Raw genomic sequence first — 23,159 nt, 5'->3', positions numbered from 1 at the left:
AGGTTGTCAAATAACCCGGATTTAACCCACACAGGTAAGTCCAATGGGGTGCAGGCATGTCCTCTATGCTTACAGCTTCCCGTGGGTGTTGGTTTGATACCGTTTGGGGACAGCCAAGGAGGCATCTGCAGGCAACAAAGGTAGGTGTGTGCTTGTGTGTGTGTTTCCTATGCAGATCCTAAGCCCAGTGTCACATGCAAGTAGGAGGAGTAAGAAGGGTTCCTGGCAAATCCGGGTTATGGATTGCATTTAAAAAGGCCCCGTGGGAGTGCAATGGGCCCCTGTCTTGCTGCTTAGCAATAATGGTATGGGTTTAGGTTCTGCTGTGTGTACTGGTGGTTGACTGCCCCCCAGCCCAGAGTGTGCATGGAAAATTGTCTGGCAGCCTCCCTGACAGCAAGCAGTGATAGTGCCCATGAAGGGGACCTTGTTGGGCCCGCCCCTTTCACGGTTATCGCTTCTCGGCCTTTTGGCTAAGATCAAGTGTAGTATCTGTTCTTATCAGTTTAATATCTGATACGTCCCCTATCTGGGGACCATATATTAAATGGATTTTTGAGAACGGGGGCCGATTTCGAAGCTTGCTTCCGTCGCCCTATGCATTGACCCGATATGGCAGTATCTTCGGGTACAGTGCACCACCCCCTTACAGGGTTAAAAAGAAAGATTCCTACTTTCATTGCTACCTGCTTGCTGGCTAGCCAGCTAGCCAGCCCTGTGGGCCTTGCTGCTGCTGCAGCCAAAAAACAAAAGGTGGTGCTGCTGCTGCTTCTGCTGCTTCTGCTTCTGCTTGTGTCTGGCCCCTGTTGGAGCGTCCAGGCACAGGACTTCTGCTGCTGCTGACTAAATGGCCTCCTTAATTGGATCATTTGAGTAGCCAGCACACCTGTGCAGGTAGGGCATGACATGATAGGCAGCTGCCTTGATAGCGGGTGGGTGCTGAATGTTCCTAATTGACAAAATAAGATTAATGCTTATGAAGAAATATAAAATCTCATCCCTTCCCCAATATCGCGCCACACCCCTACCCCTTAATTCCCTGGTTGAACTTGATGGACATATGTCTTTTTTCGACCGTACTAACTATGTAACTATGTAACATAACATGGGGGGGGGGGGGTCTCCTGGCTGTTCACACAGGTGTGTCATTGCTGTACATTGACCATGCATTGCTTCTGTGGTATTGCAAAGGCAAAGACAAATGCTTCCAGCCATCCATTGCACTAATGGATTGGTCATCAGCTGGCTGTCTATGTCCCGCATCAATATAGACCAAAGTACAGAGGGTTAGGCTATGCTATTGTGCACCTACCTGATGCATCAGAAGGTGCGAGGCCCTTGCTAAATTCTGTGCACAGACTTTGAGATCTATGCTTTAGACTGTATCTAAACCTGCTCCAACATGGACTGACATTCTGGCCTACTTTCAGCCGATGCGACTTGTCTGTCGCTGAACAGTCGCTTTTTATGTATTCAGCACCTATGTATAATGTTGTAAAAATGCTCTAGAAGCTAAAGTCGCAGAAATGTCACACATATTTGGCCTGCAACTTTCTGTGCGACAAATTCAGACAGGAAAAATCAGTATAAATCCTTAGAAAATGATCCCCCAGTGTCTCCATCTGCTGGCGGTATTGAATAAGCATTGCTGCACTGATGGGGTATGCATTAGACGAAAAAAAAGAAGAAAAAGAAGAATAATACGCCCAGAAAAGAGGCGAAAAGGAGAAAAACGTAAAAAAACGTGAAAAAAAAGTAAGAGGAAGAGAAGGGAAAAAAAGGTGGAAATGGGTTTAAAAGTGATTTCGGCGGAGAAATATATATATATATATATATATATATATATATATATATATATATGCGCACACACACACATAGATATAAACGTATTCTCCGTTGAGATATTGCAGCCGCTGCTGTGTCCAGGCCCAGGAGCCTTAGCACTGTGCTGTGATGTCACTCAATACCACTGACATCACTAGGTGTAAACAACATCTCTCCTTTGCTGTGTATGTGACTATGGAGCTGTTTGGTGATGTCGTCTATTACGGCCTTCATAGAAGCAACAGGAGATTGTTGCATCCATCTAGAACCCTCAGAACTACAGTGCTATGATGTCACTCACTTCCACAGGCCTTGCAGAGTGTAAACAACAACAACCCAGCTTTGTTGTGTATGTAACCATAGGGATTTGTGATGTCACCTAGAACCTTCACAGCAGCGACAGCTTTATGAGGAGCATCAGCACTGCTCTGCCTGAGCAGAACCATCACCGCCATAGGTTGTCAAATAACCCGGATTTAACCCACACAGGTAAGTCCAATGGGGTGCAGGCATGTCCTCTATGCTTACAGCTTCCCGTGGGTGTTGGTTTGATACCGTTTGGGGACAGCCAAGGAGGCATCTGCAGGCAACAAAGGTAGGTGTGTGCTTGTGTGTGTGTTTCCTATGCAGATCCTAAGCCCAGTGTCACATGCAAGTAGGAGGAGTAAGAAGGGTTCCTGGCAAATCCGGGTTATGGATTGCATTTAAAAAGGCCCCGTGGGAGTGCAATGGGCCCCTGTCTTGCTGCTTAGCAATAATGGTATGGGTTTAGGTTCTGCTGTGTGTACTGGTGGTTGACTGCCCCCCAGCCCAGAGTGTGCATGGAAAATTGTCTGGCAGCCTCCCTGACAGCAAGCAGTGATAGTGCCCATGAAGGGGACCTTGTTGGGCCCGCCCCTTTCACGGTTATCGCTTCTCGGCCTTTTGGCTAAGATCAAGTGTAGTATCTGTTCTTATCAGTTTAATATCTGATACGTCCCCTATCTGGGGACCATATATTAAATGGATTTTTGAGAACGGGGGCCGATTTCGAAGCTTGCTTCCGTCGCCCTATGCATTGACCCGATATGGCAGTATCTTCGGGTACAGTGCACCACCCCCTTACAGGGTTAAAAAGAAAGATTCCTACTTTCATTGCTACCTGCTTGCTGGCTAGCCAGCTAGCCAGCCCTGTGGGCCTTGCTGCTGCTGCAGCCAAAAAACAAAAGGTGGTGCTGCTGCTGCTTCTGCTGCTTCTGCTTCTGCTTGTGTCTGGCCCCTGTTGGAGCGTCCAGGCACAGGACTTCTGCTGCTGCTGACTAAATGGCCTCCTTAATTGGATCATTTGAGTAGCCAGCACACCTGTGCAGGTAGGGCATGACATGATAGGCAGCTGCCTTGATAGCGGGTGGGTGCTGAATGTTCCTAATTGACAAAATAAGATTAATGCTTATGAAGAAATATAAAATCTCATCCCTTCCCCAATATCGCGCCACACCCCTACCCCTTAATTCCCTGGTTGAACTTGATGGACATATGTCTTTTTTCGACCGTACTAACTATGTAACTATGTAACATAACATGGGGGGGGGGGGGGGGTTCTCCTGGCTGTTCACACAGGTGTGTCATTGCTGTACATTGACCATGCATTGCTTCTGTGGTATTGCAAAGGCAAAGACAAATGCTTCCAGCCATCCATTGCACTAATGGATTGGTCATCAGCTGGCTGTCTATGTCCCGCATCAATATAGACCAAAGTACAGAGGGTTAGGCTATGCTATTGTGCACCTACCTGATGCATCAGAAGGTGCGAGGCCCTTGCTAAATTCTGTGCACAGACTTTGAGATCTATACTTTAGACTGTATCTAAACCTGCTCCAACATGGACTGACATTCTGGCCTACTTTCAGCCGATGCGACTTGTCTGTCGCTGAACAGTCGCTTTTTATGTATTCAGCACCTATGTATAATGTTGTAAAAATGCTCTAGAAGCTAAAGTCGCAGAAATGTCACACATATTTGGCCTGCAACTTTCTGTGCGACAAATTCAGACAGGAAAAATCAGTATAAATCCTTAGAAAATTATCCCCCAGTGTCTCCATCTGCTGGCGGTATTGAATAAGCATTGCTGCACTGATGGGGTATGCATTAGACGAAAAAAAAGAAGAAAAAGAAGAATAATACGCCCAGAAAAGAGGCGAAAAGGAGAAAAACGTAAAAAAACGTGAAAAAAAAGTAAGAGGAAGAGAAGGGAAAAAAAGGTGGAAATGGGTTTAAAAGTGATTTCGGCGGAGAAATATATATATATATATATATATATATATATATATATATATATACGCGCACACACACACATATATATAAACGTATTCTCCGTTGAGATATTGCAGCCGCTGCTGTGTCCAGGCCCAGGAGCCTTAGCACTGTGCTGTGATGTCACTCAATACCACTGACATCACTAGGTGTAAACAACATCTCTCCTTTGCTGTGTATGTGACTATGGAGCTGTTTGGTGATGTCGTCTATTATGGCCTTCATAGAAGCAACAGGAGATTGTTGCATCCATCTAGAACCCTCAGAACTACAGTGCTATGATGTCACTCACTTCCACAGGCCTTGCAGAGTGTAAACAACAACAACCCAGCTTTGTTGTGTATGTAACCATAGGGATTTGTGATGTCACCTAGAACCTTCACAGCAGCGACAGCTTTATGAGGAGCATCAGCACTGCTCTGCCTGAGCAGAACCATCACCGCCATAGGTTGTCAAATAACCCGGATTTAACCCACACAGGTAAGTCCAATGGGGTGCAGGCATGTCCTCTATGCTTACAGCTTCCCGTGGGTGTTGGTTTGATACCGTTTGGGGACAGCCAAGGAGGCATCTGCAGGCAACAAAGGTAGGTGTGTGCTTGTGTGTGTGTTTCCTATGCAGATCCTAAGCCCAGTGTCACATGCAAGTAGGAGGAGTAAGAAGGGTTCCTGGCAAATCCGGGTTATGGATTGCATTTAAAAAGGCCCCGTGGGAGTGCAATGGGCCCCTGTCTTGCTGCTTAGCAATAATGGTATGGGTTTAGGTTCTGCTGTGTGTACTGGTGGTTGACTGCCCCCCAGCCCAGAGTGTGCATGGAAAATTGTCTGGCAGCCTCCCTGACAGCAAGCAGTGATAGTGCCCATGAAGGGCACCTTGTTGGGCCCGCCCCTTTCACGGTTATCGCTTCTCGGCCTTTTGGCTAAGATCAAGTGTAGTATCTGTTCTTATCAGTTTAATATCTGATACGTCCCCTATCTGGGGACCATATATTAAATGGATTTTTGAGAACGGGGGCCGATTTCGAAGCTTGCTTCCGTCGCCCTATGCATTGACCCGATATGGCAGTATCTTCGGGTACAGTGCACCACCCCCTTACAGGGTTAAAAAGAAAGATTCCTACTTTCATTGCTACCTGCTTGCTGGCTAGCCAGCTAGCCAGCCCTGTGGGCCTTGCTGCTGCTGCAGCCAAAAAACAAAAGGTGGTGCTGCTGCTGCTTCTGCTGCTTCTGCTTCTGCTTGTGTCTGGCCGCTGTTGGAGCGTCCAGGCACAGGACTTCTGCTGCTGCTGACTAAATGGCCTCCTTAATTGGATCATTTGAGTAGCCAGCACACCTGTGCAGGTAGGGCATGACATGATAGGCAGCTGCCTTGATAGCGGGTGGGTGCTGAATGTTCCTAATTGACAAAATAAGATTAATGCTTATGAAGAAATATAAAATCTCATCCCTTCCCCAATATCGCGCCACACCCCTACCCCTTAATTCCCTGGTTGAACTTGATGGACATATGTCTTTTTTCGACCGTACTAACTATGTAACTATGTAACATAACATGGGGGGGGGGGGGGTTCTCCTGGCTGTTCACACAGGTGTGTCATTGCTGTACATTGACCATGCATTGCTTCTGTGGTATTGCAAAGGCAAAGACAAATGCTTCCAGCCATCCATTGCACTAATGGATTGGTCATCAGCTGGCTGTCTATGTCCCGCATCAATATAGACCAAAGTACAGAGGGTTAGGCTATGCTATTGTGCACCTACCTGATGCATCAGAAGGTGCGAGGCCCTTGCTAAATTCTGTGCACAGACTTTGAGATCTATACTTTAGACTGTATCTAAACCTGCTCCAACATGGACTGACATTCTGGCCTACTTTCAGCCGATGCGACTTGTCTGTCGCTGAACAGTCGCTTTTTATGTATTCAGCACCTATGTATAATGTTGTAAAAATGCTCTAGAAGCTAAAGTCGCAGAAATGTCACACATATTTGGCCTGCAACTTTCTGTGCGACAAATTCAGACAGGAAAAATCAGTATAAATCCTTAGAAAATTATCCCCCAGTGTCTCCATCTGCTGGCGGTATTGAATAAGCATTGCTGCACTGATGGGGTATGCATTAGACGAAAAAAAAGAAGAAAAAGAAGAATAATACGCCCAGAAAAGAGGCGAAAAGGAGAAAAACGTAAAAAAACGTGAAAAAAAAGTAAGAGGAAGAGAAGGGAAAAAAAGGTGGAAATGGGTTTAAAAGTGATTTCGGCGGAGAAATATATATATATATATATATATATATATATATATATATATACGCGCACACACACACATATATATAAACGTATTCTCCGTTGAGATATTGCAGCCGCTGCTGTGTCCAGGCCCAGGAGCCTTAGCACTGTGCTGTGATGTCACTCAATACCACTGACATCACTAGGTGTAAACAACATCTCTCCTTTGCTGTGTATGTGACTATGGAGCTGTTTGGTGATGTCGTCTATTATGGCCTTCATAGAAGCAACAGGAGATTGTTGCATCCATCTAGAACCCTCAGAACTACAGTGCTATGATGTCTCTCACTTCCACAGGCCTTGCAGAGTGTAAACAACAACAACCCAGCTTTGTTGTGTATGTAACCATAGGGATTTGTGATGTCACCTAGAACCTTCACAGCAGCGACAGCTTTATGAGGAGCATCAGCACTGCTCTGCCTGAGCAGAACCATCACCGCCATAGGTTGTCAAATAACCCAGATTTAACCCACACAGGTAAGTCCAATGGGGTGCAGGCATGTCCTCTATGCTTACAGCTTCCCGTGGGTGTTGGTTTGATACCGTTTGGGGACAGCCAAGGAGGCATCTGCAGGCAACAAAGGTAGGTGTGTGCTTGTGTGTGTGTTTCCTATGCAGATCCTAAGCCCAGTGTCACATGCAAGTAGGAGGAGTAAGAAGGGTTCCTGGCAAATCCGGGTTATGGATTGCATTTAAAAAGGCCCCGTGGGAGTGCAATGGGCCCCTGTCTTGCTGCTTAGCAATAATGGTATGGGTTTAGGTTCTGCTGTGTGTACTGGTGGTTGACTGCCCCCCAGCCCAGAGTGTGCATGGAAAATTGTCTGGCAGCCTCCCTGACAGCAAGCAGTGATAGTGCCCATGAAGGGCACCTTGTTGGGCCCGCCCCTTTCACGGTTATCGCTTCTCGGCCTTTTGGCTAAGATCAAGTGTAGTATCTGTTCTTATCAGTTTAATATCTGATACGTCCCCTATCTGGGGACCATATATTAAATGGATTTTTGAGAACGGGGGCCGATTTCGAAGCTTGCTTCCGTCGCCCTATGCATTGACCCGATATGGCAGTATCTTCGGGTACAGTGCACCACCCCCTTACAGGGTTAAAAAGAAAGATTCCTACTTTCATTGCTACCTGCTTGCTGGCTAGCCAGCTAGCCAGCCCTGTGGGCCTTGCTGCTGCTGCAGCCAAAAAACAAAAGGTGGTGCTGCTGCTGCTTCTGCTGCTTCTGCTTCTGCTTGTGTCTGGCCGCTGTTGGAGCGTCCAGGCACAGGACTTCTGCTGCTGCTGACTAAATGGCCTCCTTAATTGGATCATTTGAGTAGCCAGCACACCTGTGCAGGTAGGGCATGACATGATAGGCAGCTGCCTTGATAGCGGGTGGGTGCTGAATGTTCCTAATTGACAAAATAAGATTAATGCTTATGAAGAAATATAAAATCTCATCCCTTCCCCAATATCGCGCCACACCCCTACCCCTTAATTCCCTGGTTGAACTTGATGGACATATGTCTTTTTTCGACCGTACTAACTATGTAACTATGTAACATAACATGGGGGGGGGGGGTCTCCTGGCTGTTCACACAGGTGTGTCATTGCTGTACATTGACCATGCATTGCTTCTGTGGTATTGCAAAGGCAAAGACAAATGCTTCCAGCCATCCATTGCACTAATGGATTGGTCATCAGCTGGCTGTCTATGTCCCGCATCAATATAGACCAAAGTACAGAGGGTTAGGCTATGCTATTGTGCACCTACCTGATGCATCAGAAGGTGCGAGGCCCTTGCTAAATTCTGTGCACAGACTTTGAGATCTATACTTTAGACTGTATCTAAACCTGCTCCAACATGGACTGACATTCTGGCCTACTTTCAGCCGATGCGACTTGTCTGTCGCTGAACAGTCGCTTTTTATGTATTCAGCACCTATGTATAATGTTGTAAAAATGCTCTAGAAGCTAAAGTCGCAGAAATGTCACACATATTTGGCCTGCAACTTTCTGTGCGACAAATTCAGACAGGAAAAATCAGTATAAATCCTTAGAAAATTATCCCCCAGTGTCTCCATCTGCTGGCGGTATTGAATAAGCATTGCTGCACTGATGGGGTATGCATTAGACGAAAAAAAAGAAGAAAAAGAAGAATAATACGCCCAGAAAAGAGGCGAAAAGGAGAAAAACGTAAAAAAACGTGAAAAAAAAGTAAGAGGAAGAGAAGGGAAAAAAAGGTGGAAATGGGTTTAAAAGTGATTTCGGCGGAGAAATATATATATATATATATATATATATATATATATATATATACGCGCACACACACACATATATATAAACGTATTCTCCGTTGAGATATTGCAGCCGCTGCTGTGTCCAGGCCCAGGAGCCTTAGCACTGTGCTGTGATGTCACTCAATACCACTGACATCACTAGGTGTAAACAACATCTCTCCTTTGCTGTGTATGTGACTATGGAGCTGTTTGGTGATGTCGTCTATTATGGCCTTCATAGAAGCAACAGGAGATTGTTGCATCCATCTAGAACCCTCAGAACTACAGTGCTATGATGTCACTCACTTCCACAGGCCTTGCAGAGTGTAAACAACAACAACCCAGCTTTGTTGTGTATGTAACCATAGGGATTTGTGATGTCACCTAGAACCTTCACAGCAGCGACAGCTTTATGAGGAGCATCAGCACTGCTCTGCCTGAGCAGAACCATCACCGCCATAGGTTGTCAAATAACCCGGATTTAACCCACACAGGTAAGTCCAATGGGGTGCAGGCATGTCCTCTATGCTTACAGCTTCCCGTGGGTGTTGGTTTGATACCGTTTGGGGACAGCCAAGGAGGCATCTGCAGGCAACAAAGGTAGGTGTGTGCTTGTGTGTGTGTTTCCTATGCAGATCCTAAGCCCAGTGTCACATGCAAGTAGGAGGAGTAAGAAGGGTTCCTGGCAAATCCGGGTTATGGATTGCATTTAAAAAGGCCCCGTGGGAGTGCAATGGGCCCCTGTCTTGCTGCTTAGCAATAATGGTATGGGTTTAGGTTCTGCTGTGTGTACTGGTGGTTGACTGCCCCCCAGCCCAGAGTGTGCATGGAAAATTGTCTGGCAGCCTCCCTGACAGCAAGCAGTGATAGTGCCCATGAAGGTCACCTTGTTGGGCCCGCCCCTTTCACGGTTATCGCTTCTCGGCCTTTTGGCTAAGATCAAGTGTAGTATCTGTTCTTATCAGTTTAATATCTGATACGTCCCCTATCTGGGGACCATATATTAAATGGATTTTTGAGAACGGGGGCCGATTTCGAAGCTTGCTTCCGTCGCCCTATGCATTGACCCGATATGGCAGTATCTTCGGGTACAGTGCACCACCCCCTTACAGGGTTAAAAAGAAAGATTCCTACTTTCATTGCTACCTGCTTGCTGGCTAGCCAGCTAGCCAGCCCTGTGGGCCTTGCTGCTGCTGCAGCCAAAAAACAAAAGGTGGTGCTGCTGCTGCTTCTGCTGCTTCTGCTTCTGCTTGTGTCTGGCCGCTGTTGGAGCGTCCAGGCACAGGACTTCTGCTGCTGCTGACTAAATGGCCTCCTTAATTGGATCATTTGAGTAGCCAGCACACCTGTGCAGGTAGGGCATGACATGATAGGCAGCTGCCTTGATAGCGGGTGGGTGCTGAATGTTCCTAATTGACAAAATAAGATTAATGCTTATGAAGAAATATAAAATCTCATCCCTTCCCCAATATCGCGCCACACCCCTACCCCTTAATTCCCTGGTTGAACTTGATGGACATATGTCTTTTTTCGACCGTACTAACTATGTAACTATGTAACATAACATGGGGGGGGGGGGGGGGGGTCTCCTGGCTGTTCACACAGGTGTGTCATTGCTGTACATTGACCATGCATTGCTTCTGTGGTATTGCAAAGGCAAAGACAAATGCTTCCAGCCATCCATTGCACTAATGGATTGGTCATCAGCTGGCTGTCTATGTCCCGCATCAATATAGACCAAAGTACAGAGGGTTAGGCTATGCTATTGTGCACCTACCTGATGCATCAGAAGGTGCGAGGCCCTTGCTAAATTCTGTGCACAGACTTTGAGATCTATACTTTAGACTGTATCTAAACCTGCTCCAACATGGACTGACATTCTGGCCTACTTTCAGCCGATGCGACTTGTCTGTCGCTGAACAGTCGCTTTTTATGTATTCAGCACCTATGTATAATGTTGTAAAAATGCTCTAGAAGCTAAAGTCGCAGAAATGTCACACATATTTGGCCTGCAACTTTCTGTGCGACAAATTCAGACAGGAAAAATCAGTATAAATCCTTAGAAAATTATCCCCCAGTGTCTCCATCTGCTGGCGGTATTGAATAAGCATTGCTGCACTGATGGGGTATGCATTAGACGAAAAAAAAGAAGAAAAAGAAGAATAATACGCCCAGAAAAGAGGCGAAAAGGAGAAAAACGTAAAAAAACGTGAAAAAAAAGTAAGAGGAAGAGAAGGGAAAAAAAGGTGGAAATGGGTTTAAAAGTGATTTCGGCGGAGAAATATATATATATATATATATATATATATATATATATATATACGCGCACACACACACATATATATAAACGTATTCTCCGTTGAGATATTGCAGCCGCTGCTGTGTCCAGGCCCAGGAGCCTTAGCACTGTGCTGTGATGTCACTCAATACCACTGACATCACTAGGTGTAAACAACATCTCTCCTTTGCTGTGTATGTGACTATGGAGCTGTTTGGTGATGTCGTCTATTATGGCCTTCATAGAAGCAACAGGAGATTGTTGCATCCATCTAGAACCCTCAGAACTACAGTGCTATGATGTCACTCACTTCCACAGGCCTTGCAGAGTGTAAACAACAACAACCCAGCTTTGTTGTGTATGTAACCATAGGGATTTGTGATGTCACCTAGAACCTTCACAGCAGCGACAGCTTTATGAGGAGCATCAGCACTGCTCTGCCTGAGCAGAACCATCACCGCCATAGGTTGTCAAATAACCCGGATTTAACCCACACAGGTAAGTCCAATGGGGTGCAGGCATGTCCTCTATGCTTACAGCTTCCCGTGGGTGTTGGTTTGATACCGTTTGGGGACAGCCAAGGAGGCATCTGCAGGCAACAAAGGTAGGTGTGTGCTTGTGTGTGTGTTTCCTATGCAGATCCTAAGCCCAGTGTCACATGCAAGTAGGAGGAGTAAGAAGGGTTCCTGGCAAATCCGGGTTATGGATTGCATTTAAAAAGGCCCCGTGGGAGTGCAATGGGCCCCTGTCTTGCTGCTTAGCAATAATGGTATGGGTTTAGGTTCTGCTGTGTGTACTGGTGGTTGACTGCCCCCCAGCCCAGAGTGTGCATGGAAAATTGTCTGGCAGCCTCCCTGACAGCAAGCAGTGATAGTGCCCATGAAGGGCACCTTGTTGGGCCCGCCCCTTTCACGGTTATCGCTTCTCGGCCTTTTGGCTAAGATCAAGTGTAGTATCTGTTCTTATCAGTTTAATATCTGATACGTCCCCTATCTGGGGACCATATATTAAATGGATTTTTGAGAACGGGGGCCGATTTCGAAGCTTGCTTCCGTCGCCCTATGCATTGACCCGATATGGCAGTATCTTCGGGTACAGTGCACCACCCCCTTACAGGGTTAAAAAGAAAGATTCCTACTTTCATTGCTACCTGCTTGCTGGCTAGCCAGCTAGCCAGCCCTGTGGGCCTTGCTGCTGCTGCAGCCAAAAAACAAAAGGTGGTGCTGCTGCTGCTTCTGCTGCTTCTGCTTCTGCTTGTGTCTGGCCGCTGTTGGAGCGTCCAGGCACAGGACTTCTTCTGCTGCTGACTAAATGGCCTCCTTAATTGGATCATTTGAGTAGCCAGCACACCTGTGCAGGTAGGGCATGACATGATAGGCAGCTGTCTTGATAGCGGGTGGGTGCTGAATGTTCCTAATTGACAAAATAAGATTAATGCTTATGAAGAAATATAAAATCTCATCCCTTCCCCAATATCGCGCCACACCCCTACCCCTTAATTCCCTGGTTGAACTTGATGGACATATGTCTTTTTTCGACCGTACTAACTATGTAACTATGTAACATAACATGGGGGGGGGGGGGGGGTCTCCTGGCTGTTCACACAGGTGTGTCATTGCTGTACATTGACCATGCATTGCTTCTGTGGTATTGCAAAGGCAAAGACAAATGCTTCCAGCCATCCATTGCACTAATGGATTGGTCATCAGCTGGCTGTCTATGTCCCGCATCAATATAGACCAAAGTACAGAGGGTTAGGCTATGCTATTGTGCACCTACCTGATGCATCAGAAGGTGCGAGGCCCTTGCTAAATTCTGTGCACAGACTTTGAGATCTATACTTTAGACTGTATCTAAACCTGCTCCAACATGGACTGACATTCTGGCCTACTTTCAGCCGATGCGACTTGTCTGTCGCTGAACAGTCGCTTTTTATGTATTCAGCACCTATGTATAATGTTGTAAAAATGCTCTAGAAGCTAAAGTCGCAGAAATGTCACACATATTTGGCCTGCAACTTTCTGTGCGACAAATTCAGACAGGAAAAATCAGTATAAATCCTTAGAAAATTATCCCCCAGTGTCTCCATCTGCTGGCGGTATTGAATAAGCATTGCTGCACTGATGGGGTATGCATTAGACGAAAAAAAAGAAGAAAAAGAAGAATAATACGCCCAGAAAAGAGGCGAAAAGGAGAAAAACGTAAAAAAACGTGAAAAAAAAGTAAGAGGAAGAGAAGGGAAAAAAAGGTGGAAATGGGTTTAAAAGTGATTTCGGCGGAGAAATATATATATATATATATATATATATATATATACGCGCACACACACACATATATATAAACGTATTCTCCGTTGAGATATTGCAGCCGCTGCTGTGTCCAGGCCCAGGAGCCTTAGCACTGTGCTGTGATGTCACTCAATACCACTGACATCACTAGGTGTAAACAACATCTCTCCTTTGCTGTGTATGTGACTATGGAGCTGTTTGGTGATGTCGTCTATTATGGCCTTCATAGAAGCAACAGGAGATTGTTGCATCCATCTAGAACCCTCAGAACTACAGTGCTATGATGTCACTCACTTCCACAGGCCTTGCAGAGTGTAAACAACAACAACCCAGCTTTGTTGTGTATGTAACCATAGGGATTTGTGATGTCACCTAGAACCTTCACAGCAGCGACAGCTTTATGAGGAGCATCAGCACTGCTCTGCCTGAGCAGAACCATCACCGCCATAGGTTGTCAAATAACCCGGATTTAACCCACACAGGTAAGTCCAATGGGGTGCAGGCATGTCCTCTATGCTTACAGCTTCCCGTGGGTGTTGGTTTGATACCGTTTGGGGACAGCCAAGGAGGCATCTGCAGGCAACAAAGGTAGGTGTGTGCTTGTGTGTGTGTTTCCTATGCAGATCCTAAGCCCAGTGTCACATGCAAGTAGGAGGAGTAAGAAGGGTTCCTGGCAAATCCGGGTTATGGATTGCATTTAAAAAGGCCCCGTGGGAGTGCAATGGGCCCCTGTCTTGCTGCTTAGCAATAATGGTATGGGTTTAGGTTCTGCTGTGTGTACTGGTGGTTGACTGCCCCCCAGCCCAGAGTGTGCATGGAAAATTGTCTGGCAGCCTCCCTGACAGCAAGCAGTGATAGTGCCCATGAAGGGCACCTTGTTGGGCCCGCCCCTTTCACGGTTATCGCTTCTCGGCCTTTTGGCTAAGATCAAGTGTAGTATCTGTTCTTATCAGTTTAATATCTGATACGTCCCCTATCTGGGGACCATATATTAAATGGATTTTTGAGAACGGGGGCCGATTTCGAAGCTTGCTTCCGTCGCCCTATGCATTGACCCGATATGGCAGTATCTTCGGGTACAGTGCACCACCCCCTTACAGGGTTAAAAAGAAAGATTCCTACTTTCATTGCTACCTGCTTGCTGGCTAGCCAGCTAGCCAGCCCTGTGGGCCTTGCTGCTGCTGCAGCCAAAAAACAAAAGGTGGTGCTGCTGCTGCTTCTGCTGCTTCTGCTTCTGCTTGTGTCTGGCCGCTGTTGGAGCGTCCAGGCACAGGACTTCTGCTGCTGCTGACTAAATGGCCTCCTTAATTGGATCATTTGAGTAGCCAGCACACCTGTGCAGGTAGGGCATGACATGATAGGCAGCTGCCTTGATAGCGGGTGGGTGCTGAATGTTCCTAATTGACAAAATAAGATTAATGCTTATGAAGAAATATAAAATCTCATCCCTTCCCCAATATCGCGCCACACCCCTACCCCTTAATTCCCTGGTTGAACTTGATGGACATATGTCTTTTTTCGACCGTACTAACTATGTAACTATGTAACATAACATGGGGGGGGGGGGTCTCCTGGCTGTTCACACAGGTGTGTCATTGCTGTACATTGACCATGCATTGCTTCTGTGGTATTGCAAAGGCAAAGACAAATGCTTCCAGCCATCCATTGCACTAATGGATTGGTCATCAGCTGGCTGTCTATGTCCCGCATCAATATAGACCAAAGTACAGAGGGTTAGGCTATGCTATTGTGCACCTACCTGATGCATCAGAAGGTGCGAGGCCCTTGCTAAATTCTGTGCACAGACTTTGAGATCTATACTTTAGACTGTATCTAAACCTGCTCCAACATGGACTGACATTCTGGCCTACTTTCAGCCGATGCGACTTGTCTGTCGCTGAACAGTCGCTTTTTATGTATTCAGCACCTATGTATAATGTTGTAAAAATGCTCTAGAAGCTAAAGTCGCAGAAATGTCACACATATTTGGCCTGCAACTTTCTGTGCGACAAATTCAGACAGGAAAAATCAGTATAAATCCTTAGAAAATTATCCCCCAGTGTCTCCATCTGCTGGCGGTATTGAATAAGCATTGCTGCACTGATGGGGTATGCATTAGACGAAAAAAAAGAAGAAAAAGAAGAATAATACGCCCAGAAAAGAGGCGAAAAGGAGAAAAACGTAAAAAAACGTGAAAAAAAAGTAAGAGGAAGAGAAGGGAAAAAAAAGGTGGAAATGGGTTTAAAAGTGATTTTGGCGGAGAAATATATATATATATATATATATATATATATATATATATATATATATACGCGCACACACACACATATATATAAACGTATTCTCCGTTGAGATATTGCAGCCGCTGCTGTGTCCAGGCCCAGGAGCCTTAGCACTGTGCTGTGATGTCACTCAATACCACTGACATCACTAGGTGTAAACAACATCTCTCCTTTGCTGTGTATGTGACTATGGAGCTGTTTGGTGATGTCGTCTATTATGGCCTTCATAGAAGCAACAGGAGATTGTTGCATCCATCTAGAACCCTCAGAACTACAGTGCTATGATGTCACTCACTTCCACAGGCCTTGCAGAGTGTAAACAACAACAACCCAGCTTTGTTGTGTATGTAACCATAGGGATTTGTGATGTCACCTAGAACCTTCACAGCAGCGACAGCTTTATGAGGAGCATCAGCACTGCTCTGCCTGAGCAGAACCATCACCGCCATAGGTTGTCAAATAACCCGGATTTAACCCACACAGGTAAGTCCAATGGGGTGCAGGCATGTCCTCTATGCTTACAGCTTCCCGTGGGTGTTGGTTTGATACCGTTTGGGGACAGCCAAGGAGGCATCTGCAGGCAACAAAGGTAGGTGTGTGCTTGTGTGTGTGTTTCCTATGCAGATCCTAAGCCCAGTGTCACATGCAAGTAGGAGGAGTAAGAAGGGTTCCTGGCAAATCCGGGTTATGGATTGCATTTAAAAAGGCCCCGTGGGAGTGCAATGGGCCCCTGTCTTGCTGCTTAGCAATAATGGTATGGGTTTAGGTTCTGCTGTGTGTACTGGTGGTTGACTGCCCCCCAGCCCAGAGTGTGCATGGAAAATTGTCTGGCAGCCTCCCTGACAGCAAGCAGTGATAGTGCCCATGAAGGGCACCTTGTTGGGCCCGCCCCTTTCACGGTTATCGCTTCTCGGCCTTTTGGCTAAGATCAAGTGTAGTATCTGTTCTTATCAGTTTAATATCTGATACGTCCCCTATCTGGGGACCATATATTAAATGGATTTTTGAGAACGGGGGCCGATTTCGAAGCTTGCTTCCGTCGCCCTATGCATTGACCCGATATGGCAGTATCTTCGGGTACAGTGCACCACCCCCTTACAGGGTTAAAAAGAAAGATTCCTACTTTCATTGCTACCTGCTTGCTGGCTAGCCAGCTAGCCAGCCCTGTGGGCCTTGCTGCTGCTGCAGCCAAAAAACAAAAGGTGGTGCTGCTGCTGCTTCTGCTGCTTCTGCTTCTGCTTGTGTCTGGCCGCTGTTGGAGCGTCCAGGCACAGGACTTCTGCTGCTGCTGACTAAATGGCCTCCTTAATTGGATCATTTGAGTAGCCAGCACACCTGTGCAGGTAGGGCATGACATGATAGGCAGCTGCCTTGATAGCGGGTGGGTGCTGAATGTTCCTAATTGACAAAATAAGATTAATGCTTATGAAGAAATATAAAATCTCATCCCTTCCCCAATATCGCGCCACACCCCTACCCCTTAATTCCCTGGTTGAACTTGATGGACATATGTCTTTTTTCGACCGTACTAACTATGTAACTATGTAACATAACATGGGGGGGGGGGGGGTTCTCCTGGCTGTTCACACAGGTGTGTCATTGCTGTACATTGACCATGCATTGCTTCTGTGGTATTGCAAAGGCAAAGACAAATGCTTCCAGCCATCCATTGCACTAATGGATTGGTCATCAGCTGGCTGTCTATGTCCCGCATCAATATAGACCAAAGTACAGAGGGTTAGGCTATGCTATTGTGCACCTACCTGATGCATCAGAAGGTGCGAGGCCCTTGCTAAATTCTGTGCACAGACTTTGAGATCTATACTTTAGACTGTATCTAAACCTGCTCCAACATGGACTGACATTCTGGCCTACTTTCAGCCGATGCGACTTGTCTGTCGCTGAACAGTCGCTTTTTATGTATTCAGCACCTATGTATAATGTTGTAAAAATGCTCTAGAAGCTAAAGTCGCAGAAATGTCACACATATTTGGCCTGCAACTTTCTGTGCGACAAATTCAGACAGGAAAAATCAGTATAAATCCTTAGAAAATTATCCCCCAGTGTCTCCATCTGCTGGCGGTATTGAATAAGCATTGCTGCACTGATGGGGTATGCATTAGACGAAAAAAAAGAAGAAAAAGAAGAATAATACGCCCAGAAAAGAGGCGAAAAGGAGAAAAACGTAAAAAAACGTGAAAAAAAAGTAAGAGGAAGAGAAGGGAAAAAAAGGTGGAAATGGGTTTAAAAGTGATTTCGGCGGAGAAATATATATATATATATATATATATATATATATATATATATACGCGCACACACACACATATATATAAACGTATTCTCCGTTGAGATATTGCAGCCGCTGCTGTGTCCAGGCCCAGGAGCCTTAGCACTGTGCTGTGATGTCACTCAATACCACTGACATCACTAGGTGTAAACAACATCTCTCCTTTGCTGTGTATGTGACTATGGAGCTGTTTGGTGATGTCGTCTATTATGGCCTTCATAGAAGCAACAGGAGATTGTTGCATCCATCTAGAACCCTCAGAACTACAGTGCTATGATGTCTCTCACTTCCACAGGCCTTGCAGAGTGTAAACAACAACAACCCAGCTTTGTTGTGTATGTAACCATAGGGATTTGTGATGTCACCTAGAACCTTCACAGCAGCGACAGCTTTATGAGGAGCATCAGCACTGCTCTGCCTGAGCAGAACCATCACCGCCATAGGTTGTCAAATAACCCAGATTTAACCCACACAGGTAAGTCCAATGGGGTGCAGGCATGTCCTCTATGCTTACAGCTTCCCGTGGGTGTTGGTTTGATACCGTTTGGGGACAGCCAAGGAGGCATCTGCAGGCAACAAAGGTAGGTGTGTGCTTGTGTGTGTGTTTCCTATGCAGATCCTAAGCCCAGTGTCACATGCAAGTAGGAGGAGTAAGAAGGGTTCCTGGCAAATCCGGGTTATGGATTGCATTTAAAAAGGCCCCGTGGGAGTGCAATGGGCCCCTGTCTTGCTGCTTAGCAATAATGGTATGGGTTTAGGTTCTGCTGTGTGTACTGGTGGTTGACTGCCCCCCAGCCCAGAGTGTGCATGGAAAATTGTCTGGCAGCCTCCCTGACAGCAAGCAGTGATAGTGCCCATGAAGGGCACCTTGTTGGGCCCGCCCCTTTCACGGTTATCGCTTCTCGGCCTTTTGGCTAAGATCAAGTGTAGTATCTGTTCTTATCAGTTTAATATCTGATACGTCCCCTATCTGGGGACCATATATTAAATGGATTTTTGAGAACGGGGGCCGATTTCGAAGCTTGCTTCCGTCGCCCTATGCATTGACCCGATATGGCAGTATCTTCGGGTACAGTGCACCACCCCCTTACAGGGTTAAAAAGAAAGATTCCTACTTTCATTGCTACCTGCTTGCTGGCTAGCCAGCTAGCCAGCCCTGTGGGCCTTGCTGCTGCTGCAGCCAAAAAACAAAAGGTGGTGCTGCTGCTGCTTCTGCTGCTTCTGCTTCTGCTTGTGTCTGGCCGCTGTTGGAGCGTCCAGGCACAGGACTTCTGCTGCTGCTGACTAAATGGCCTCCTTAATTGGATCATTTGAGTAGCCAGCACACCTGTGCAGGTAGGGCATGACATGATAGGCAGCTGCCTTGATAGCGGGTGGGTGCTGAATGTTCCTAATTGACAAAATAAGATTAATGCTTATGAAGAAATATAAAATCTCATCCCTTCCCCAATATCGCGCCACACCCCTACCCCTTAATTCCCTGGTTGAACTTGATGGACATATGTCTTTTTTCGACCGTACTAACTATGTAACTATGTAACATAACATGGGGGGGGGGGGTCTCCTGGCTGTTCACACAGGTGTGTCATTGCTGTACATTGACCATGCATTGCTTCTGTGGTATTGCAAAGGCAAAGACAAATGCTTCCAGCCATCCATTGCACTAATGGATTGGTCATCAGCTGGCTGTCTATGTCCCGCATCAATATAGACCAAAGTACAGAGGGTTAGGCTATGCTATTGTGCACCTACCTGATGCATCAGAAGGTGCGAGGCCCTTGCTAAATTCTGTGCACAGACTTTGAGATCTATACTTTAGACTGTATCTAAACCTGCTCCAACATGGACTGACATTCTGGCCTACTTTCAGCCGATGCGACTTGTCTGTCGCTGAACAGTCGCTTTTTATGTATTCAGCACCTATGTATAATGTTGTAAAAATGCTCTAGAAGCTAAAGTCGCAGAAATGTCACACATATTTGGCCTGCAACTTTCTGTGCGACAAATTCAGACAGGAAAAATCAGTATAAATCCTTAGAAAATTATCCCCCAGTGTCTCCATCTGCTGGCGGTATTGAATAAGCATTGCTGCACTGATGGGGTATGCATTAGACGAAAAAAAAGAAGAAAAAGAAGAATAATACGCCCAGAAAAGAGGCGAAAAGGAGAAAAACGTAAAAAAACGTGAAAAAAAAGTAAGAGGAAGAGAAGGGAAAAAAAGGTGGAAATGGGTTTAAAAGTGATTTCGGCGGAGAAATATATATATATATATATATATATATATATATATATATATACGCGCACACACACACATATATATAAACGTATTCTCCGTTGAGATATTGCAGCCGCTGCTGTGTCCAGGCCCAGGAGCCTTAGCACTGTGCTGTGATGTCACTCAATACCACTGACATCACTAGGTGTAAACAACATCTCTCCTTTGCTGTGTATGTGACTATGGAGCTGTTTGGTGATGTCGTCTATTATGGCCTTCATAGAAGCAACAGGAGATTGTTGCATCCATCTAGAACCCTCAGAACTACAGTGCTATGATGTCACTCACTTCCACAGGCCTTGCAGAGTGTAAACAACAACAACCCAGCTTTGTTGTGTATGTAACCATAGGGATTTGTGATGTCACCTAGAACCTTCACAGCAGCGACAGCTTTATGAGGAGCATCAGCACTGCTCTGCCTGAGCAGAACCATCACCGCCATAGGTTGTCAAATAACCCGGATTTAACCCACACAGGTAAGTCCAATGGGGTGCAGGCATGTCCTCTATGCTTACAGCTTCCCGTGGGTGTTGGTTTGATACCGTTTGGGGACAGCCAAGGAGGCATCTGCAGGCAACAAAGGTAGGTGTGTGCTTGTGTGTGTGTTTCCTATGCAGATCCTAAGCCCAGTGTCACATGCAAGTAGGAGGAGTAAGAAGGGTTCCTGGCAAATCCGGGTTATGGATTGCATTTAAAAAGGCCCCGTGGGAGTGCAATGGGCCCCTGTCTTGCTGCTTAGCAATAATGGTATGGGTTTAGGTTCTGCTGTGTGTACTGGTGGTTGACTGCCCCCCAGCCCAGAGTGTGCATGGAAAATTGTCTGGCAGCCTCCCTGACAGCAAGCAGTGATAGTGCCCATGAAGGTCACCTTGTTGGGCCCGCCCCTTTCACGGTTATCGCTTCTCGGCCTTTTGGCTAAGATCAAGTGTAGTATCTGTTCTTATCAGTTTAATATCTGATACGTCCCCTATCTGGGGACCATATATTAAATGGATTTTTGAGAACGGGGGCCGATTTCGAAGCTTGCTTCCGTCGCCCTATGCATTGACCCGATATGGCAGTATCTTCGGGTACAGTGCACCACCCCCTTACAGGGTTAAAAAGAAAGATTCCTACTTTCATTGCTACCTGCTTGCTGGCTAGCCAGCTAGCCAGCCCTGTGGGCCTTGCTGCTGCTGCAGCCAAAAAACAAAAGGTGGTGCTGCTGCTGCTTCTGCTGCTTCTGCTTCTGCTTGTGTCTGGCCGCTGTTGGAGCGTCCAGGCACAGGACTTCTGCTGCTGCTGACTAAATGGCCTCCTTAATTGGATCATTTGAGTAGCCAGCACACCTGTGCAGGTAGGGCATGACATGATAGGCAGCTGCCTTGATAGCGGGTGGGTGCTGAATGTTCCTAATTGACAAAATAAGATTAATGCTTATGAAGAAATATAAAATCTCATCCCTTCCCCAATATCGCGCCACACCCCTACCCCTTAATTCCCTGGTTGAACTTGATGGACATATGTCTTTTTTCGACCGTACTAACTATGTAACTATGTAACATAACATGGGGGGGGGGGGGGGGGGTCTCCTGGCTGTTCACACAGGTGTGTCATTGCTGTACATTGACCATGCATTGCTTCTGTGGTATTGCAAAGGCAAAGACAAATGCTTCCAGCCATCCATTGCACTAATGGATTGGTCATCAGCTGGCTGTCTATGTCCCGCATCAATATAGACCAAAGTACAGAGGGTTAGGCTATGCTATTGTGCACCTACCTGATGCATCAGAAGGTGCGAGGCCCTTGCTAAATTCTGTGCACAGACTTTGAGATCTATACTTTAGACTGTATCTAAACCTGCTCCAACATGGACTGACATTCTGGCCTACTTTCAGCCGATGCGACTTGTCTGTCGCTGAACAGTCGCTTTTTATGTATTCAGCACCTATGTATAATGTTGTAAAAATGCTCTAGAAGCTAAAGTCGCAGAAATGTCACACATATTTGGCCTGCAACTTTCTGTGCGACAAATTCAGACAGGAAAAATCAGTATAAATCCTTAGAAAATTATCCCCCAGTGTCTCCATCTGCTGGCGGTATTGAATAAGCATTGCTGCACTGATGGGGTATGCATTAGACGAAAAAAAAGAAGAAAAAGAAGAATAATACGCCCAGAAAAGAGGCGAAAAGGAGAAAAACGTAAAAAAACGTGAAAAAAAAGTAAGAGGAAGAGAAGGGAAAAAAAGGTGGAAATGGGTTTAAAAGTGATTTCGGCGGAGAAATATATATATATATATATATATATATATATATATATATATACGCGCACACACACACATATATATAAACGTATTCTCCGTTGAGATATTGCAGCCGCTGCTGTGTCCAGGCCCAGGAGCCTTAGCACTGTGCTGTGATGTCACTCAATACCACTGACATCACTAGGTGTAAACAACATCTCTCCTTTGCTGTGTATGTGACTATGGAGCTGTTTGGTGATGTCGTCTATTATGGCCTTCATAGAAGCAACAGGAGATTGTTGCATCCATCTAGAACCCTCAGAACTACAGTGCTATGATGTCACTCACTTCCACAGGCCTTGCAGAGTGTAAACAACAACAACCCAGCTTTGTTGTGTATGTAACCATAGGGATTTGTGATGTCACCTAGAACCTTCACAGCAGCGACAGCTTTATGAGGAGCATCAGCACTGCTCTGCCTGAGCAGAACCATCACCGCCATAGGTTGTCAAATAACCCGGATTTAACCCACACAGGTAAGTCCAATGGGGTGCAGGCATGTCCTCTATGCTTACAGCTTCCCGTGGGTGTTGGTTTGATACCGTTTGGGGACAGCCAAGGAGGCATCTGCAGGCAACAAAGGTAGGTGTGTGCTTGTGTGTGTGTTTCCTATGCAGATCCTAAGCCCAGTGTCACATGCAAGTAGGAGGAGTAAGAAGGGTTCCTGGCAAATCCGGGTTATGGATTGCATTTAAAAAGGCCCCGTGGGAGTGCAATGGGCCCCTGTCTTGCTGCTTAGCAATAATGGTATGGGTTTAGGTTCTGCTGTGTGTACTGGTGGTTGACTGCCCCCCAGCCCAGAGTGTGCAT

General features: G+C 46.2%; 10 non-coding genes across 10 annotated transcripts; all 10 read left to right on the top strand.

Annotated features, from left to right (window-relative positions):
• Nucleotides 1-453: 453 nt before the first annotated feature.
• Nucleotides 454-644, top strand: LOC130305281 (U2 spliceosomal RNA). Its single transcript, XR_008854879.1, has one exon. It is a non-coding gene; the product is annotated as a U2 spliceosomal RNA (small nuclear RNA).
• Nucleotides 645-2,732: 2,088 nt separating this feature from the next.
• On the top strand, nucleotides 2,733-2,923 carry LOC130305280 (U2 spliceosomal RNA). The gene has a single exon (XR_008854878.1). It is a non-coding gene; the product is annotated as a U2 spliceosomal RNA (small nuclear RNA).
• Nucleotides 2,924-5,015: 2,092 nt separating this feature from the next.
• On the top strand, nucleotides 5,016-5,206 carry LOC130305279 (U2 spliceosomal RNA). Its single transcript, XR_008854877.1, has one exon. It is a non-coding gene; the product is annotated as a U2 spliceosomal RNA (small nuclear RNA).
• Nucleotides 5,207-7,294: 2,088 nt separating this feature from the next.
• LOC130305278 (U2 spliceosomal RNA) lies at nucleotides 7,295-7,485 on the top strand. The gene has a single exon (XR_008854876.1). It is a non-coding gene; the product is annotated as a U2 spliceosomal RNA (small nuclear RNA).
• Nucleotides 7,486-9,570: 2,085 nt separating this feature from the next.
• Nucleotides 9,571-9,761, top strand: LOC130305277 (U2 spliceosomal RNA). Its single transcript, XR_008854875.1, has one exon. It is a non-coding gene; the product is annotated as a U2 spliceosomal RNA (small nuclear RNA).
• A 2,091-nt stretch (nucleotides 9,762-11,852) lies between these two features.
• On the top strand, nucleotides 11,853-12,043 carry LOC130305276 (U2 spliceosomal RNA). The gene has a single exon (XR_008854874.1). It is a non-coding gene; the product is annotated as a U2 spliceosomal RNA (small nuclear RNA).
• Nucleotides 12,044-14,124: 2,081 nt separating this feature from the next.
• Nucleotides 14,125-14,315, top strand: LOC130305275 (U2 spliceosomal RNA). Its single transcript, XR_008854873.1, has one exon. It is a non-coding gene; the product is annotated as a U2 spliceosomal RNA (small nuclear RNA).
• Nucleotides 14,316-16,407: 2,092 nt separating this feature from the next.
• On the top strand, nucleotides 16,408-16,598 carry LOC130305274 (U2 spliceosomal RNA). The gene has a single exon (XR_008854872.1). It is a non-coding gene; the product is annotated as a U2 spliceosomal RNA (small nuclear RNA).
• Nucleotides 16,599-18,686: 2,088 nt separating this feature from the next.
• LOC130305273 (U2 spliceosomal RNA) lies at nucleotides 18,687-18,877 on the top strand. Its single transcript, XR_008854871.1, has one exon. It is a non-coding gene; the product is annotated as a U2 spliceosomal RNA (small nuclear RNA).
• A 2,085-nt stretch (nucleotides 18,878-20,962) lies between these two features.
• On the top strand, nucleotides 20,963-21,153 carry LOC130305272 (U2 spliceosomal RNA). Its single transcript, XR_008854870.1, has one exon. It is a non-coding gene; the product is annotated as a U2 spliceosomal RNA (small nuclear RNA).
• The last annotated feature ends 2,006 nt before the right edge of the window (nucleotides 21,154-23,159 follow it).

This window comes from Hyla sarda, unplaced genomic scaffold (assembly GCF_029499605.1).
Source record: "Hyla sarda isolate aHylSar1 unplaced genomic scaffold, aHylSar1.hap1 scaffold_131, whole genome shotgun sequence".
In the NCBI taxonomy this organism is placed as follows: domain Eukaryota; kingdom Metazoa; phylum Chordata; class Amphibia; order Anura; family Hylidae; genus Hyla; species Hyla sarda.
This window is presented reverse-complemented; position numbering and strand designations above follow the sequence as displayed.